At 45.1% G+C, this 9,919-nt stretch overlaps 1 long non-coding RNA gene across 1 annotated transcript; it reads right to left on the bottom strand.

The window, feature by feature from the left end:
• Positions 1–840: 840 nt before the first annotated feature.
• On the bottom strand, positions 841–9,681 carry LOC307101810. Its single transcript, XR_013813712.1, has 3 exons — positions 9,546–9,681; positions 9,004–9,095; positions 841–985 (listed from the first exon to the last, which is right to left on the bottom strand). It is a non-coding gene; the product is annotated as an uncharacterized lncRNA (long non-coding RNA).
• Between the last annotated feature and the right edge of the window lie 238 nt (positions 9,682–9,919).

The raw sequence follows: 9,919 nt of genomic DNA, 5'->3' as shown, positions 1-9,919 counted from the left end.
GGACAGGGGACTTTATTATAAAGTCATCTTAAATTCCTAATTTCCCCCCTGTGTTATGTACTAATTGATAAATGTTTCAACGTTAAAAAAGGTGGTAGTGGTGGGGGAATATCATTGGTCTGTCTTGAAAGGAGATGTTTCAGAAATTTCAAAGCCTTCTCAAATAGTCAGAAATCAGCCCATGGCAGCTGTTCTGGAAACGGACACATTGTACAACATCTCTGTCTGACTCCCAGGGAGGGAGAAAATCTCCCTGCATTGGTGGATCAGCATGGACCCCTCGCTAGGTGGAGTCCATCACCCTCTCTGAATGCCCTCACAGTTGACCACCATAAGCATATCTTTGCATTGCCTTGACATGACTTTGCCAAGTGTAGAGTAGTTGTCACAGCACTTGGATGCTGTGGTTTGTTCTCTGCCCGTCTCCTTACCCAACATTCACCCAGCTTCCCTGGAATATTAAAATTAGTCCTATCCTAATTCTGAGATAATTCAAGGGGTAAAGAAAACAATGTCTCTATATCGTTAAGACTATGACATTTGTTTTGAATGTGAGTCATAGTTTTCACTGTGCTTTTTCTTTTTAACGGCATTTTGCCAATTAGACAAGGAGAGACCTTGATCCTGAAGTTGTGCAGATGGCACATTTCCCAGGCTTGAATTAGGGAAAATCAGAACCTTCAAGGTGTGTTTGTTTTTCTCTACCAAGAGAAGCTCTTAAGGTGGTTTAAGCCATGCACGGAGATTGTGGAATGGATCAGAAAGAGAATCCCACAGTCCTCTCGCCGACAGGCCCAAGAAGTAAGATTGGTATTACATTACCATTCATCTCAAAAGGTGCCGCATGTGTCCTTTTCCCATCTTCACATTCCTGCACCCTTGGATGAGAGTGGTCATCTCCTCTGTTCCACATTCCTCCGCCGTGCCCAATCCAAGGTCTGAAAGATGGTGATTGTCCAGAAGGAAGGAACAAAGGAATCTGACGCTGGAAGGTGTAAGGGAAGAAATTAGATACGTTAGAAGTTTTCAGGCTGCAGACATACAGGAGTCAGGCGAAGAATTACATGTACTCACATTTTAAAAGCAAGCTGCCCAGCACCTTCAAGCATATCACTGAGTCATATCTGGGAATTCCCAGAGGCGTCTTGAATGTCCTTATGACCAGTCATCTCATCCTCTAATCTAGTTCTCTATTAAGATGTTTGCTTCTTTGGCTCAATTAACAACTATCAAATGGAAGTGTTAATTCTGCCCCAAACGAAAAATGGTTGCAATCACTGAGCATGTCAAGAAATATGCCCTGAAAACCAAGGTACTATGGTCATTATCACAGTGTAGTGTTTTAGACAGTATCAGGGAGTGCTAATATCAATAAATTGACCTTATAAAATTATCCAGCATATCATTTGGACATATCATTGAAAGAGTCCAATCCCAACCTCATGAACTAATATTGGTCCATCAGCACAACCTTAAATGAAAATAGCTATTTTCATAAATTACAATGAACTGTAAGAGTTCAGTGAATTGAAACTCAATTGAAATCCCAAATGATTAGCATCTGTGTGACTCTACAGGGATAGATCTAGATTTTGTAAGACCTGAAGCTTATATAATTTGGGGAGACCTTTCAGAAAAAGAGTACAAAAACATGGATTCAAAATCAATACCAGGCCATGGAAGAGGCTCATGTAAGTGAGAGGCCTGAGCTTAAACTTTATTGGCTTCATGGTAGACCTGCCTCTAGGTACCTGAGAAAAGTTATATAATGACCATTCTGAATCAGCTATAATCCTATATAATAAAGATGTAATATGCAAATGGTCGTTACGCCGTGAAGTATAACAACCGACCACGTAATGACTGGATCACGGATCAGCAGGATGGTGGGGCAGCGAGCTACAAGTGGGTGGTGGAGAGCTACAGGAGGGGGCATGGCAGCAAGCTATGGGGGGGGGGGCGGGGGTGGAGGGAGCTACAGGAGGGTGGGGCAGTAGGCAGAGAGCTACAGGAGGGCAGCAGCAAGCTACTGGCTACAAGCAGGTGGCAGAGAGCTACAGGAGGGGGCAGGGCAGCAAGCTATGATGGGGGCGGGGGAAGCTACTGGGGGCCAGGGGGAGCTACAGGAGGGCGGGGCAGCGGGCAAAGAGCTACTGAAGGGTGGCAGCGAGCTACTGGTGAGCTACTGGCTCAGATTCATGCGCAGGGCTACTAGTATCAGGATAATAATCATTACTCTGTGGAATTCGAAAATGTATATATGTATTCCTTATATATCTATACTAATAAAAGGGTAATATGCTAATTAGACCAGGAGACCTTCCAGACATCCTTCTGGACAAAGCCATGGTGGCAGGGCTGAGGCAGAGGAGGTTAGGGGCAATCAGTCCAGGAGAGGAGGGCAGTTGGGGGTGATTTGGCCAACAGGAGGGCAGTTGGGGGTGAGCAGGCCAGCAGAGGGTGCCAATTGGGGGCAAGCAGGCCAGCAGGGGGGGCAGTTGGGGGTGAGCAGGTCGGCAGGGGGGGCAGTTAGGGGCAAGCAAGCTGGCAGGGGGGGCAGTTGGGGGCAATCAGTCCAGCAGAAGGGAGCAGTTGGGAGCGAGCAGGCTGGTGGGGGGGGGGGCAGTTGGGAGTGATCAGGCTGGCAGGGGATGCAGTTGGAGGTGAGAAGGTGAGGGGGGGGGGCAGTTTGGGGTGAGCAGGCCGACAGGCAGAGTGGTTAGGGGTGATCAGGCAGGCAGGCAGGTGAGCGGTTAGGAGCCAGCGGTCCCGGATTGCGAGAGAGATGTCCGACTGCCAGTTTAGGCCCGATCCTACAGGGATCGGGCCTAAACTGGCAGTCGGACATCCCCCAAGGAGTCCCAGATTGGAGAGGGTGCAGGCCGGGCTGAGGGACACCCCCTCGTGCACGAATTTCATGCACCAGGCCACTAGTCTATACTAGTAAAAGGATAATATGCTAATTAGACTGGATAGACCGGATGTCTTCCGGACATCATTCCGGATGTCCTTCCTGACAAAGTCGGGGGTGTGGCCAGCCTGCAAACTGCCTGTGGCCCTTTGCCCAGGCTGGCCCCGCCCCCCAGTGGGGACCCTCACCCTGATTAAGGGCGTGGCTGGCCTGCAAACCCTATGGCCCCTTGCCCTAGTCAGCCCCACCCTCCAGTGGGAACCCCCCACCCTGATCCAGGGCCCCCTTCAGGGCAGGCCAGCTGGCCCCCACCTGTGCACCAGTCCTCTATCCTATATAATAATCCTATATAATAAAAGGGTAATATGCAAATTGACCCTAATGGCAGAGCGACCAGAATGACTGCTGGACTAGTCACTGTGAGGTGCACTGACCACCCCTTGGTCCCTTTCCCTGGCTGGGAGGCTCCGATCACCTGATGGCCACCCACAGCAGCGGGGGGCCAGCAAGCGGACAGGAACAGCCGACCTCTCGGTCCCTTACCCTGGCCATCAGGCACCAATCACCTGATGGTGAATGGGGAACCAGGGGTGGGTGGTGGCAGGGGGCGGGGCCAGCTGCGGGCAGCTGGGAAAGATGGTCCTGATTGCAGGCCAGGCCTAGGGACCGTACCCACACATGAATTGTGTATGCCGGGCCTCTAGTGTAATATATACAGAACCTTGTATTGAAAGTCAGCATTCTAGAACTCAAAAATTGGCCACGTGTTGTAAATATTCAAATATAGAAAGACAACATACTGTAATGATTAGATAAAACCTCTTCCTTTTCCTGAATTGTCTGACTGTGTTTGTATGTGGACAGATCCCAATGGACATTGGCACTAGATGATCATCAGTCCATAATATTGACTCAGAATAATAACAAAGCATTGCAACACAGCAGTGTCATCAGACGGGACTTGGCAAGGACACGGAAAGCAGTTTATGGTGCCAAGGCAGGAAAGTTGCAGGTTTGAATGTTGGCTTCACACCACTACCACGTTACCATTTTGAAAAGTGTTTTAATAAATACAGCCTCAAAAAAGACTAAATAACAAAAATAAATCAAGAGAAATTTAAGGATAAATAAATAAATAATACACAGCCTCATTTAAACCTCATGGTGCCTAGCGGGGACAGAGTACTGATGATGATCACCCTTCAGAGGCCTTTCTTAGACAACTCATACCACAGCTCACTTATAGAGCAGCCATTAGGCAAAAGCCTACACCTTCATCATCATTTATTGAGTGTCTTCCAAATGTCAGATATAGTGTAAGTGCTTTACATGTTTTCTCATTTAATCCTCTAAATACCACTATTTACATTTGACACAGAACCACTGGACCTGAGTGTCAATATTTTGCTAAGGACTTACAACTAGTGTGTAAGCACCCATGATAGTTTTGAGCATTTTTCTATCTATGATAACAGATTTGGAACCCATAAAGGGTTTGAAATCTGTGAAGAAATTGCCCTGGCCTGCCTCTGAAACTGAATGTGTATACTATATAAGGAAATATAATCTTCTCAAAGATTAACATGGATTACATTACCAAGCCTGTGGGTAGATATGATCAATTCTGGGGCTGTGTCTCATTTATCTCTGTATTGCTAATGTCTAGTACAGTTGCTGGCAAAGTACATGTTGTGAGACGAGGGAGCAAAGGAATACTTTGGGCATGCATCACATGAGGGGCAGGGCCAGGAAACCCAGGTCTCCTGACTCCTACCTAGAGCCCTATTACCACCAACACTGCAGCCCCACTTTGTATAGGTTTGGCTGCTATAACAAAGAGACCCAAAATACAATGCCTTAAACAAGATAGCGTTTAAATCCTTTTTATGTAAAAGCCTATGTAGTCAATTACAAAGCAAGGGCAAGCAAGCCCCTTCCTTGTAGACACCTAACCAGGAAGCTTCAGGTATCACTTCCAGGCACACTGTACTGCCAAACTAGTCACATGGCCACATCTAAGGACATGGGATGCTGAAAAATGTAGCCTTTACCCCATCAAAATTTTCTATTATTATAAAAGACAGGGGAAACCCTGGCTGAGTAGCTCAGTTGGTTAGAGTGTTGCCCCCATGCCAAGGTTACAGGTTCAATCCCTGTTAAGGGTACATACAAAAAATCATCCAACGAGGGGAACCAAGATGGTGGCATAGGTAAATGCTGGTACCCACCATTTCCCACAACCACATCAAAATTACAGCTAAAATACAGAAAAACAATCATTTGGAACCACCTGAAATATGGCTGAATGGAAGTCCTACAGCTAGAGAAGTAAAGAAGAAAGCACATTGAGACTGGGAGGAGGGGTAGAGGTGCAGAATGGGCTGGTCCAACATCCACATGTGGGGTATTTTTAATTAGGAGGGATATCTCAGCTGTGGAAGCCTCCTGTGAGGAGCAAGGGATCCCACCCACACCAGACTCCTCAGCCCAGGGTTTCAGAGCTAGGAAGAGAAATCCCCATAAGTTTGGGCTGTAAAAAGTAGCGGGGATTGTGGCTGAGTGACATGGATGCTGTTGGAGACCCTGGCAATTCCTCTAAAAGGGCTGGCACATGAACTTACTTGGACTCACTCCCTTTGAGCTTCAGCGCTGGGGCAGAGGTTTGAGGGGATCCAGGGACATACAGAGAGGAATTGGATTGTCTGACATCAGAGCAAGAACTTGGGAGTGACTTTCTCCCAGACAGGAATGCTCTCAGGAGTCATTGTTCCTATGCTGAGACCTCCCCTGTCACAGAGCTGATTGGCAGCCATATCTGAGTTTCCATCAGCCTGGCTCACACAGTTCATTCTGCCCTGGTGATTCCCTGAGACCCTGCCCCATCCAATGTGCAGCCACACCCAAGCTCTTTGCAATGGTTTTTCCATCTGAATGCTCTGTTCGGCTCAGGCTTCAGACTTTCCTAAAATCTCTAAAACAAGCATCAGCTGGCATCAGCATGCCCCATACCTATCAATAAGAGACCCAAGTCCTGGCACTAGCACCAGGCTACCTTGCTTCACATTTTGGCTTCGCCTGGGCACTTCCAAGCCCAACACAAATAGCAGCCATCTGCAAATCCCTCTGTAGCTCCTGCCAGGTGGCCCCAGGCAGTGGCTGACTTGCACCTCCCAGGAGGCCCCAGAGCCAGTGCACCTGGTGGACAGCTTCAGACCTTACCAGATTACAACTCTACACATCCACAAGTGACACACTCAAGGGGCAGACTCAGTGAGCACCAAAGCCCCACTGAAGCAAGTCCTGCTCCATAGGGGTGTCTCCTGCACCAGATCTTCCATTGTAGACACAGCTGGTCCTCACAGCCAATTGGCCTGGAGGTCAATTCCTCCCAGTGACACCAACAGCAATCAAGGCTCAAGTACAATGAGACTGTGCACATAAGCCCACACAGGGGCTTACCTAAGAATGCCCAGCTCAGGTGACTGGGGAGGCTGAGGCACTGGGCCCTGTAGGACACCTAATACACAAGGCCACTCTACCAATTCCAGGAGACATAGCAGATTTACCTAATACATAGAAACAAACGCAGGCAAATGCGGGAAGCCATCCATTGTTAAACACTATCATGAAAGTGCAACAAGAAACTCGGAAGGCTGATGAACCTTGAGCTTTAACAAGGGCTAAAGCTATGCACTGATTATTCTGTCAAGATCGTGGTGGCTTGAAGCAATTTCCTGACCTAATAGTCTCAAAATAAATCTTTACTAATATTTACTGACCTTTGAGATAGTCTGTCTGCTACAGGATTGCCATGCCTGAGGGCAAGATGTGTATCTAAAATTGAATAAAAGCTAACAGGTCCAGGGCTTCAGGGAGCTTCTCCACTAGAGGGAAGTTTTCCACCTGGCCCCATGCCTTCTAAATTCATATTTCTTGTCTAGTGTTTTCATTTGTACATGGCCCCTTCTTCAGATCCTGAACCCTTGCTGCAAATGGATGTGGCAGGCAAGCAGCCAAAATGCAGAGACAAAAAAAAATATATATATATATATGTCATAAATGAAAGAACAGAAGAAATTTCCAGGAAAAAAAAAAAAACTAAATGAAATGGAAGCAAATAAACTACTAGATACAGAGTTCAAAACAATGGTTATAAGGTTGCTCAAGGATCTTAATGAGAGCTTCAAGGGACTTAATGAGACTTTCAAGGATCTTAGTGAGAATTTCAAAGACATGAAAAAGGACAAGTCAGAAATTAAGCATACACTAATTGAAATAAAGAATAATTTACAGGGATTCAATAGTAGAGTAGAGGATTCTGAGAATCAAATCAATGACTTAAAATATGAGGAAGCAAAAACACCCAATCAGAGGAGCAAAAAGAAAAAAGAATCCAAAAATATGAAGGTAGTGTAAGGAGCCTCTGGGACAACTTCAAGCATACTGACATTTGCATTATGGGGGTGCCTGAAGGAGAGGAGAGAGAGCAAGATATTAAAAACCTATTTAAAGAAGTAATGACAGAAAACTTCCCCTACCTGGTGAAAGAAATAGACTTACAAGTCCAGGAAGTGCAGAGAGTCCCAAACAAGAGGAACCCAAAGAGGCCCCCACCAAGACACATCATAATTAAAATGCCAAGGGTTAAAGACAAAGAAAGAATCTTAAAGCACAAGAGAAAAACAGTTAGTTACCTACAAGAGAGCATCCATACAACTGTCAGCTGATTTCTCAACAGAAACTTTGCAGGCCAGAGAGGGAGTGGTAAGAAATATTCAAAGTGATGAAAAGCAAGAACCTACAACAAAGATTACTCTACCCAGCAAAGCTATCTTTTAGAATTGAAGGTCAGATAAAGAGCTTCACAGACAAAAAAAAAGATAAAATAGTTCATCACCACCAAACCATTATTACATGAAATGTTGAAGGGTATTCCTTAAGGTGAGGGAGAAGAAGAGGAAGAAGAAGAAGGAGAAGAAGAAGAAGAAGAAGAAAAAGAAGAAGAAGAAGAAGAAGAAGAAGAAGAAGAAGAAGAAGAAGAAGAAGAAGAAGAAGGAGGAGGAGGAGGAGGAGGAGAAGGAGAAAAGAAGAAGACAATGAATACATATCTATCAACAATTGAATCTAAAAATCAAAATAAATGAACAAGGAATCTAATGAACAAAATAAACTGATGAATAAAATAGAACCAGAGGCATGGAAACATGGAACAGACTGATAAATCTCAGGAGGTGGGGGGGGCGGGGGCGAACAGGAAGAGGTTAACCAAAGAAGTTATATGCATATATGCATTACCTATGGACACAGACAATAGGGTGGTGAAGGCCTGGGGCAGGGCGGGTACTGGTGGAGGGGGAAATGAAGGCGGGGGGGGGGGGGGGGGGCGGGGGGGGGAAGGTGGACATCTATAATACTCTCAATAATAACCATTTTTTTTTAAAAAAAAGAAACAACCAATGAATGCATAAATAAGTGGAACAACAAAAATTGGTATTTCTCTCCTCTCTCTCCCTTTCTCAAATCAATAAATTAAAATAAAATTTAAAAGACAGAAGAATGGTCGTCTTAGCCACAGAGGGGCAAGCTGTTGTATAGGTGAGAAAAGGACTAAGAATTAGTGAGGTTTCCTCACCTACAAAATGTAGTAATAATTATAACTTCCCCGAGACTCAATTTTTTCAATCCTAAATAATAACAACACTAATAATTAACATTTATTGAGCATGTACTATGCTCTAGGACTAGGTGCTATATCACATACTTACTTTACACATTTAATCTTCCCAACAACCCTCTAACACCGGCATTATTATCCTTTTCATTTTAGGTATGAGGAAACTAAGCCTCAGAGAAGTTAAGTAATTTGCCAAAGGTTTCATTGAGTGTGTGAGTGACAAAACCAGACCTGGGCTCGCTGACTCCAAAGCACATGCATAGAACCCCTCTGCTGGACCCTAGAGTGGAGATTGTCATAGTATCTGCATTGCAGGGTTGTTGTGAGCAAGAAAGGCAATGTGATGGATGGAGCACACAGTAGGTCTTTTCTACCTTCCCCAGGGAAGGCAGTGCACCTTGCTGAGGCTTCAGACTACCTTTCTGAAGTAAGGACCTGGTTCCATAACCACACTATCCAGTTCCTGGTTGCTGGAGACCGGCTGGAGCCAAGAGGAGAAGGAATTCAGGTCTGAGAAAGAAGAGGAAAAAGCAATAAACTGAGAAATCACAGCTTTGCAGGCAATGGAATATATTACTCAGAGATTAAAATGTCACAAGGAGTACACGTCAACTCCAGAACTTGGAATATGTTTTTTCCATCATAATTACTCTGAACCACCAATACGGAGAACTATTTCCCTTCCTGGGAGGAGCTTGCTCCACTTACTGTCTTTCTAGACTTCTGCAGACCTCAGTAGTTGCCTCATTTATTCATAGTATTAACAATGACCAGTGCCAATGAGCACTTACCATGTGCCAGCTACTTACAGCTTATTAATCCTTCAATAACCCTGTGGGACAGACACTATTCATTTCAGCCCACCTCACAGGTCAGGACACTGAGGCACAGAGATGTTAGGTAACATGCCCATCTTCATATAGCTGGTAAGAGGAGAATCAAAATTTGAGTCCAACTCACCTGTTCAGGAGTGTAATCTTAATCACTCCTTGAAACCTCCTCTTCAGAGCCCAGTTCTGTTCATGGGAAAGTGGTAAACAATACAAATCCTCACGAAAAAATCTGGCAGGTCTTCCTGTTTTCTTTCACACGGAGGCGCAATGTGAGCCAAAAATCTGAGGCATGGAGGGTGGACCAAGGAATGTCAAATCCAACCCCAGCTGGGATTAGTAAGCAAAAATAAAATTCATATTCAATGGGATATTTGCTAGCTAGCCTTTACATATGAAGTTGCAAAAGAATATTTTAAGTAGGTGGGGTCATAAATAGTATGTATAGAATGATTTCCATTAAAAAAATAAGTTTCTACACACACACACACACACACACACACA

The sequence above is a fragment of the Cnephaeus nilssonii genome (genome assembly GCF_951640355.1).
Source record: "Cnephaeus nilssonii genome assembly, chromosome: 6".
NCBI lineage: Eukaryota > Metazoa > Chordata > Mammalia > Chiroptera > Vespertilionidae > Cnephaeus > Cnephaeus nilssonii.
Note: the sequence above shows the minus strand (reverse complement) of the source record. Positions and strands in the feature narration are given on the sequence as shown.